Here is a 9,816-nt window from a genome sequence, read left to right on the forward strand (position 1 = left end):
CTCTTAGCCAACTGAGCCACTCACCCAGCCCGTCTATTACTTTTTAAAGTACGTATTTAGGTAGATATTTAGGTTTTCTGATTTCCACTATTACAAATACGTTGGTAATGAATATCTTTGTTCATACATCATTGTGTACTTGGACTAACATTATTTTGGAGCAACTTATTTAATCTCTTTGTGGCTAATATCTATAAAAAAATTGAGAGAATTATCAAACTATTTTTTTTTAGGATAATTTTAATTTTTTAATTGGGGAATTGGAGGGAGGGGAACAGTGCTGGGGAATCGGGGAAGGGGAACAGACGAGTAGACAAATTGCTGTTTTGTTCTTCAGTCTAGTTGTGGAGGATGTCGCTTCACTGGCCCATGTTGATATGATCATTGTGCTCTTCCCAGGTGAGGCAATCGGTCGCCGGTCATTGGTCGGCCGCTCACAGTGGCTCCCGGTAGCTCACACTGGCTGGTAGGGCTACCAGCTGCTCATGCTGGCTGCCGGCCACTCATGTAGCTCACGGCAGCCCACTGCAGCCCTGCTGCAGCCTACGCCATCGCCAGCGACTCACAGCAGCCCAGCTCTAGGTCGAGCTGTTGTTCACCATCTTAGCTGTAGAGGGCGAGCGTCACTGGCCCTCAATGTGGGATCCGAACCGCAGCCCTGCTGCTTAGAGCTGGTGCTCCCGTGAGCTCTTAACCAGCTGAGCCACTTGGCCGGCCCAACAAACTATTTTATTTAATTAAAATTTCTTGCATATGAGATTGGCTAAAAAAGTGTCCTCTTCTTTGAAACTACCATAGTGTTATGTTGATTAATAAAAGAATCTATTCTATAATAAATCCTTTAGATTTTACTAAATGAATAAGATGAATTAATGGAAAAGATGTTACTGGTTGGAGACAAGTTCTTATAGTTAATGAAAAAAGTAACAAAGGCCCTTAACAGGTATAAAGAATAAAGACCCTCTATTATTCTGCCTTTTTAATAAGCATTAGTAACCTTTTTGTACCTATTCAGACTTCGTTTTGATATATACTTTTTTATTTGACAAAAATAGGATGTTATATAGGCAATTTTGTAACCTACTTATTTTTTTCTTCTCTTTTTTTTCCCCCCTCTTATTTTCTTAATGGTGTTCTATGAACATCTTTTCATGTGATTTTTTTTTTTTTTTTACAAAAAAGTACATCATTTTTTTTTTTTAGTGAGCCATCCTGCTACCGCTGCTCAGCTTGGGCTGGACTCGAACCACTGTTGCTCAGAGCTCAAACTCTTGAGCGAGCTCTTAACCAACTGAGCCACTCGGCCGGCCCCTACATCATCATTTTTAATGGCTTCATAGTCCATCTATAGATGTACCATAATTTATCTACTCAATGCCTTTATTTATAGGCATTTGGGTTGTTTGCAATTTTTTTTGTAGCTATAAGCAATTTATCAATGGGTTTCTTTATAAATTGTTGGACACCTTTCCTATTATTTTATTAAAATCTAAGATGTAGAATAGCTGGGCAGAGTATCTTATTTTAATGACTTTTTAAAAATGAAAGCCAAACTATGTTATAGAAAAGCTATACAGATTTTGATTCTTGATATGATTAATACAAATGCCTATTTCTTATACCTTCATCTAGGTTTTATTTTTTTAAACCTTTGCCAATTGGTTAGGTTAAAAGGTTGTATTTCTAGTAAGGTAGAACATCTTTTCATATAATTATTGACAAATACTTGACTAGCTTGTTCATGTCTCTCTCCACTTTTTAAAAGTTGGATTTTCTTTTTCTTAATGATTTATGAGAGCTCTTGATATACCTATGTAAATTGAACATTAGATAGTAAGAATAGTAATCAAGTATAGCTAATTAAATATGTGTCATACATATTACAATTGTTTCTCCATTTCACTACTGCATGTTTTTTAACTTTATAATGTTTTTTGCCATAGGAAGAGCACGATTTGTATGTGTGTTCAAATTATCAATATTTTCCTTTGTTTAATTGCTATCTTGCTTAGAAATAGAAGCAGAAGTGGGTCCTGTCCCAATACTTGTTACTTCTACAGAAGCAATGTGGTGTGGTTGAAGGCAAGTGGATTAAGACACAAACATACTTTGAATTTGTCTGGTACAGCCAAGTGTGGCACCCAACTTGCATGTTATGTAACTAACCTCAAGCATGTTACTAGACTTGAACCAGTTTCCTCATCTGCAACATGAGGAAAATAACATCCATTTCAGAGGTTGATTTAGGATTAAAGTGCCTGACAAAGACAAGGCATCCAGCAAGTGTTACTTGTCTTTTCTTTGCACTCAGCCAAAGTGTCCATCTCCCCTGAAGGATAACATAAGATTGGGAGGTGTAATTTTTGGTGAGTTTATGTAAATTCAACCATTCTTTCAGGGAGTTTTTAGTAGTCCATTAAACAGCAAACCCCATAATACATATAAAAGGATCATAAAATCTCTGTATGAAACCTTTGTGGCTTGGGGGAGAGCAAAGAGCCAAGCACTTTTTTTTTTTCTGGATTTTCCCTTAAGACACCCTCCCCCTCACATTCCCCCTGAGCACATATAGCTACTTTTCTTCCTCTTGGAAGGCTAACTTCACAGGTTTCAAAGGGAGACTTCAATAATAACGCGAAAAGGTATCGCAATTAGAGAACTGTGACTACCACAAAATTCATTTAAAAAAATCGCATGGGATGTGTGAGACTAAGACACTGTTGAAATAATTGTCACCTACTGTAGATTTAGTACAAATAAAAGATGATAATTAGCTCGATTATATCCAGTAGCCATATTTATCCTTTGAGAATCTGGGCTGAGTTCCCAACGAGCGAGTCTCGACTCCTCAGCTACTGACCTCCCATATATATTATTTATGTCCGACACACTCTCGTATTTGCATACGATAGTGGATCCATTGCTTCAGGGCGCCCAATTAGCTCGGCGCCAGCACGGCTAGCGCTCCGCCTGCCCAGGGCTGTGTACAGGCGAGCATGTGATCTCCATCCGCCCAAGCCCGAGCGCGGTACCTAGCGAGTGGCGCGCGCCGCGGCGTCTTCCCCGGCTCCGAGGCCGCGGTGCGCGCCCCAGAAGCCCGCACGGCCGCCTCCCGGAGCAGCCCTCCACCCCCGCCCTTCGGGCAACCCCACCATCTCAGGCTCCCGGGCGGCCCCGGACCGGGGGAGACGGGAGGGAGGAGGGGCTCCATTGGGAGCGGCGGGGAATTCCCCCTTTCACCGAACTTTCCCGATTGTTCACCATCCTCACGTCAGCAGCAGGGGGTAATCCCCGACTCCAGCTGCTCCTGACGTCACCGCGCGGAGCCACCGCCCCCCGCGCGCCCTTGCCTCCTCGGAGCCCCGCCTCCACGCATAACCCCGCCCTTATCCCCTCCCGCCAGCCGCCCGACGTAGAGGGTGGAGCTTCTTTGGCCAGGGCGTAAGCGGTTGCTTGGGCCAGAAGGTTCTCCGGTGGAGGCGCTTCTCCTTGCTGCCCCGCCCAGTAGGTTCGTTCGCACCGCTTCTACCACACACCCTTTCTCCCTCCTTCTTTTCCTCGCCCCGCCTTTCCCCTCCCTTCTCTTCAACCCCTCTAGTTCCATCCCCGCCTCGCCTTCCACCATCTCGCGAGACTTGGCCCAGAACATTGCGGATCGGGTCGGCGCCATTTTGGGACTGAGACTGGTTGTGGGGGAGGGAAAAGCGGCAAAGGGGGATTATTCAAAGTACCGAAAACCTCCTCTCGGGATCGAGCGCAGCGGAACCCCCAGGCCAGGGGCACTTCTGGTGTGGCAGAAGGTAACATCGTCCTCTGTGCTTCGCGCCGGAGTCTGGGGGGAGAGGGGGGTCGGCGTTGGGGTTTGAGGGGTCGAGAGCGGCGTTGGCGGCGCGAGGTGTGAGGCTGCCCGCGGACCTGGGGGAGGGGTGCGGAGAGCTAGGAGAGAGAGAGAGGGAAGGACAGCACGGGGAGGCCCCTCTAGGTGTTACCTCGGCCCGGGTGGAGCGGAGGTGGCGGTTATGGGGAGGGGGTGGGTGGCTTAGCCTTGGCGGCTGGGGGGTGTTTGGCGGAGGCTAGGAGCGGGTCCGACGCCCTCGGTGTTCGGGCTTCCTCCTACCTCTCGCGCACGCCCGCCTCCTTTGGCACCACTACCCCTCTCAGAGGGCTGAGGGAATCGAGGCCGAGTTGTGGCCTTGGGTTGTTTCCTCAGTAGCGCGCCCGCTCTCCCCGCCTCTCCCAGGTCGGTGGCACTAGCAGTGTTTTGAGTCGAGTGCTGCTACCTTGTTCCTCCGAGTCCTGTGGGGTCTTGAGGGGACCTGTTCTGTTTTTGGAGAGAACCACTCTTAACATGGTTTACGAGAAAACTCGGTATCTTCCACCCCCTCAGTATTGGGAGAAACCTGTTTTCTTAATTCAAAGAAATGGGGACCGACACCTTTATCCTACTGCCGCTCTCCGAAGCTGGGGAAGTCTTACCCTCAGGCAAATGTAAGGAATGTTCTTGCCCCACTTCTCATCCACCTACTTCTATCTACCCTTAGTGTGGGAAAATGTGCCTCTTTTAGATATTCTAATTTGGAGGGAGCGTCTTTCTCTTTATATCCCTCATTCTCTAAGTTTCATCTGCTGATGTTCTGTGGCACCACACCTGTCTTCATTTTCCTTGGTACATTGAATAGAAAATAGAGATCTTTTATAAGATTGTGTGCCAGTTTCATAGTTTTAATATTTACTCAAATAGTATAACAGGGTTTGCTTATATAATCCCCTGTATTTTATCCGCACCCCTTTCCCAGTTGAAATCAATACTTGCCTCCCATAACGTCCCCCCCCCATGCTTAATTCCTTTTCATACGGTAGACTTTTGGGGGGCCTGCTTGGGCATAGTTTTTTTTCAGACCCAAGTAGTAGTATATACAAGTGAATTTCTCTCCAGAGGTTGACTCTTTAAGATGGGGATTAATTTTTAGCTCAAAATTAAAACTCAGTGTGTAATTTGTTTTTTTTTGTTTTTTTTTTTTTTACAACTTTTACAGGTGATCGAATTACTCAGATATGAAGATCATCTAGGTTTTGTGTAAAAGGCCCCGGATATTTCAAGTGGCCATTTTGGAATTACAATGATTTTGGATAATTTTGCCCCAGAAGTTTATTAAAATTGTCAAGAATCATCTCTGAAGTGAATTCATAGTAGTGAACAGTTCTACAAGCTACTTAAAAAGAAACAGGCATTTTTAGTGTTTTGGTTCAAACGGATCATATACGTGGTTAAAGTATTTCAGCTGGTGGTATTTTTGCCTTCCCCCAACCCCCCCTGTTGTTGGTGTTCCTCAGCCAAAACTGTAGATATGTTTGATTTGTGTACTGAGTAGTTTCGGCAGTTTCAAATTACTGTTTAAATATTGCTGAAGTTTCATGGCAGTTTATTTTTACCTTTATTAAAAGTTTTAGGAATTTTTGACCTCAGCCCTGTTCATGTCACAGTTGGGGCAGCTTTTCTAAATGAAGACATTGAAAGAATACAGAGTTTTTTTCCTTTTATCTTTTATTTACGTGGAAATTTAAGATGTTGCAGTTTCCCAGCAGCATGGTAGTATTGAGATAGCTATGTGTCTCTGTATATGCTGATGTTTAGGAATGCTCTTCAGATGTGAAATTTTCTTTTTGTCTTTGCTTTTCGGCTCATAAATTGGATATTTCGTCTGGAGTGGATAAATACAACAGTGACAAGTTCATGGAATAATAAAGAAGACTTTATAATCTTAAATCTAAGGAACTTGGCTAATTCTGGAGATAGCCATATGAAAACTTGAAAACACAAGTATGGGTAGCTGACTTGAAGTAACTCTATGTCAAATAGTCACAGGTTGAGTATCTTCAAAGAACTTGGATTTTATTTCAGAGGATACAAAATAAAAAAACAAACTGGAAAACCTAAAGATAACAGAGAAAAACCCAACACCTTCCTGTGCAGTCCTGTTGGAATTTGTAAGTACCATATGGTGAGCAAATCAAATGATCATTTGTAAGATGTGATGAGAATCAAGTTTATCCTATGTTATTCTTGGAAACCTTTCAGTTTCTTGCAATAATATTGCTTGGTTTTAGATTCCTGGACAGTCTGAAAACAACTTAAGTAAATTTAAATGCAGAAAGAGTTAAGATTTAAGAATATTTCAGATCAAACAGTACAAATTTTAAGTTTTTGTGCTGCTAAAAAGTAAAAAAGTCTGTGTGATCATTATTCATCTTAGGCTGTATGGATTCTTAGATTGGTAGCAAAAACCCTAACAAATTATTAGTTCATGTTTGAAACAAATTGTAGTGCTTGGTTTTTAATCTGATAATTTCATGAAATAGCTTGTTTTAAGGCATAACTGTTGCTAACATTTTAATCCATCATAGAAAGTTTTTGAAACAATTTGTAGAAGTGGTTTTATATTTCACATTATTCCTTAAGATCTCAATTCCAAAAGCCAAGTCGTTACTAGGAACAGAAACTGAGAGGAACTGAGAAAGATGCATTAACAACCTTTAAAATAACTTAAAAAAATGAAAGTACTTTTTACTCCTAGGAAGGCTATGCTGCCTTAAGTTTATAAACATAGCTTTTTAAAATAATGAATATTAATTGCTGTAATAGAAATCCTTTTGGGAAATTATCTTTTAATAGTATTTTTCTGGATTGAATGGCATTTTTAATTGCCATTAGTTATTATATTTAGTTTTTCAGTGAATCATAGGCATTCAGTAGTGTTTAAAAAAAATCACAAATTTATTTTTTAAAGCAATTACTGTTAGTGAATACATCAAAGTAACTAAAATTACAGTTTATTTTATTTAATTACCTGAGATAAAATATAATTTTCGAACACTTTGCCAAGATGGCCTGATAACTTGTCAGTTGCTCATTATTTTGAAACAACTTTTTTTTTTTTTGCTGTACTGTTGAATCCTGCTCGCTTGCTTAGAGCAGAGGAGGTAGGTAGTAGAGTCCAAAAGAATGTAGGTATTTAGATATGTATATATAACATTTGATTTTCTATCTAAAACTGAGATTTGAGTTCAGTAATACTGTTAGAATAGACTAGGTTAGTTGTGTTTTCGCTGTCAGAACTGTGCGTAGTACTTTAAATTGAGTTTCCACCTTGATTTATATAAAAATGTGAGAACAATTCTCCGCCCCTTGCTTAGGAGCCTGTATTTTATGTATTCCTCCATGGCTTTTCAAGTTATTTATCTAAGAATTATCTATGCATTTTAGATGTGATTAAGAAGTTGAAATGGAAATGAATGATCTTTATTCATAGAAAAGAACCACATTAACATTTATTATTTGTGATTATTTTTCTTTAAATTGCTCCTACTGATGTTGTTACCCCAAGCAGTAGTATCAAGATAAAGGTTACTCTAGAGACCAGTTTTTAACAATTTAATCCTTGAATAGAATATTTGTGAACTTTGCTTACTGCAATTGTTCAACGACAGATTTACTTGAGTATTTTGATAAACATTATGTTCTTGGCATGGAAATATATAGTACCAGTAGTAATTGGAACAGTTGCTGGGCTTCTGCTTTCCTTCCCATAAGTATCTCTTCTCCTCTTTATTTCCTTTTTTTCCATTTTTTTCTCCTGTTCCTAAATGATAGGTCTAAAAATAACAATCATAATGACTCCATTTATGTGATGATTGTATCATGTATTAATGTGTACTTTACTTGGTATATCTTAAATTCTTACAATAGTCCTATGAGGGAAGTACTATTGTATTTACAATGATATAGGTGAGTAAATTAAGATTTGGGGGAGAGTAAGACTGGGAGAAAGTTAACTTTGTTAGATTTTAAGGTTAGGTTGGCGTCTTGACCAAATCTTCAAGCCCCATACTCATAATCACTATGTCATGTACTGCTTTGTGGATTTTACTTTATTAACTCCTTTTATTTGAACATTATCCCTAATACTTGTGTTTTTCTATACTGTTTCTATTTGGTTAATACTAATTACTAGTGGAGCTTGGAGACAAGCTGAAAGATAGAAGAGAAACTTTTTGGTTTAGTTGTTTGTTAGTAACTATTTGAGTGATATTTGGTTAGGTAAAAATGAAAATGTGGTGTCAGGTTATGTTCAGATCACATTCACCCAGCACCTCTTTACACAGGTATGAAGCATGTTAGCTTTGTTTTACTTTTACTGTTTTTGAATTGAAATGACTGCATGGATTTTTGTGCTTAAAGCTGCTGACGTTTTAGAATTGAGGAAGGGAGGAATAATAGGGAAATAATAGTAATGGGAAATAATAGGGAAAGAACATGAGTGAGCAGAAAGAAAATAAAATTTAGAGAGTTATAGAAGGGAATAAGGATGGGGGAACTCTTAGTGTGAAAGTAAAATTAGCAAATGAGGATAGACCCTAAACCCAGGCCAGATTATTATCAAATTGTTTTTGATCCAGCCACCTTTTCTGTGTAATTTTGAATTAAAATGTTTAGGTAACAATTTAGATCCAGGTAAGGGTAATGATGTAGAAAATGGGTTATGGCTGGGATTTAGAAAGATATTTGGCTTAAGACTTGGAATATCTAGAAAAGGGCCTAACCTGTTTTGTCCTTAGTTCCTCATAAAACTGATGGGAATACTGTATTTGGAAGTTTTTGGTTAATTGTGAAGTGTTATATAGGTATAAAGTTTTATTCTAATATTTTAAGGTCTTGCTTATTAATACATTTTACATGTCAAGCCAGAATTTATCATAGTCTCTGAAATTGTTTCTTATCTCTTGTTTCTGTTAATGGCATTACCTGAAATACCATTCATGCCATGCCACCTCATTTTCCTGTTTCATTTATTATTCCAGCTTGGTCCTTGACTAAGGGAGTAGTAACCTATTAACTCATCTTTTGGCCTTTAGTTCCATTCTCTTCTCATAGTCTCTGTTTTGGCCAGAGAATCTATCTAAAATATATCTAGCTCTTGATTTTGTTACTTTTAGCAGCTTTTAGGGTTGTGTATTTGACATATTTAGGTAAAATAGGTTGGTGGAAGGATGCATTCCCAGCGCACCCCTTTCTCCCTTTTAATGTTTTATATGTCAGGGGTTCCTAACTTGAATTCTTTTGGGCTGCATGGCTGAGGAGGGAGACCGTAGTTTGAGAATTTTCTGAAGTGGATCATTTTAGGGGTTCTTATATGTATTTTTCCGGGGAGCAGGTGCATTACTTTTAGTAGGACCCTTGAGAAACAAAATGTTAAAATTACTGATAAACCTTTAGTGTTTGGGTCCCTGTCTGTGTGTGTCTGTCTCTGACTCTCCCCCCCCTCCTTTTTTTTTTTTTTTTTTTTTAATTTCAATTTTATCTGCTTGCCTTTTTCCTTTTTGTCAGCTGCCCCATCCAGCAGTTACAGGCTTTTGCTGTATCCCTTCAGGTAAATTGCTAGTTTTTGCATCACTTAGTTTCTTGTTCTTGACTCATCTTTCTGTTCACTGCTTAGTGAGTACAATGTTTTTGGTCTTTCATTTTCTACCCTTTAATTCAGTTTTCAGATTCTATTTTTTTAAAAAACATTTAAAAGTTTTCCCATACATTTTTTTATTTTTTATTTATTTAATTTTTTTTAAAAGATTTTTATTGGGTAATTGGGGGGATGGGAACAGTACTGGGGAATTAGGGAAAGGGGAACAGACAAGTTGCTGTCGTTTTGTTCTTCAGTCTAGTTGTGGAGGATGCTGCTTCACTGGCCCAAGTTGGCACCATCATTGCGCTCTTCCCGGGCGAGGCAGATCAGTCACCGGCTTCTGGACGGCCGCTCACTG

The 9,816-nt window shown here is 39.7% G+C and overlaps 1 protein-coding gene across 3 annotated transcripts in view; it reads left to right on the forward strand.

Annotated features, from left to right (window-relative positions):
* Positions 1-3,460: 3,460 nt before the first annotated feature.
* Positions 3,461-9,816, forward strand: part of GPBP1 (GC-rich promoter binding protein 1) — a 79,519-nt gene continuing 73,163 nt past the window's right edge. Inside the window, exons 1-2 of one of the 3 annotated variants that reach the window (XM_019648227.1) lie at positions 3,461-3,800; positions 5,037-6,002. The gene's annotated coding sequence lies outside the window, so the exon portion shown is untranslated. The remainder of the gene's footprint in view (positions 3,801-5,036; positions 6,003-9,816) is intronic. The other 2 variants (XM_019648226.1, XM_019648229.1) reach the window with 2 other exon arrangements.

This window comes from Hipposideros armiger, unplaced genomic scaffold, assembly GCF_001890085.2.
Source record: "Hipposideros armiger isolate ML-2016 unplaced genomic scaffold, ASM189008v1 scaffold_122, whole genome shotgun sequence".
Taxonomy (NCBI): domain Eukaryota; kingdom Metazoa; phylum Chordata; class Mammalia; order Chiroptera; family Hipposideridae; genus Hipposideros; species Hipposideros armiger.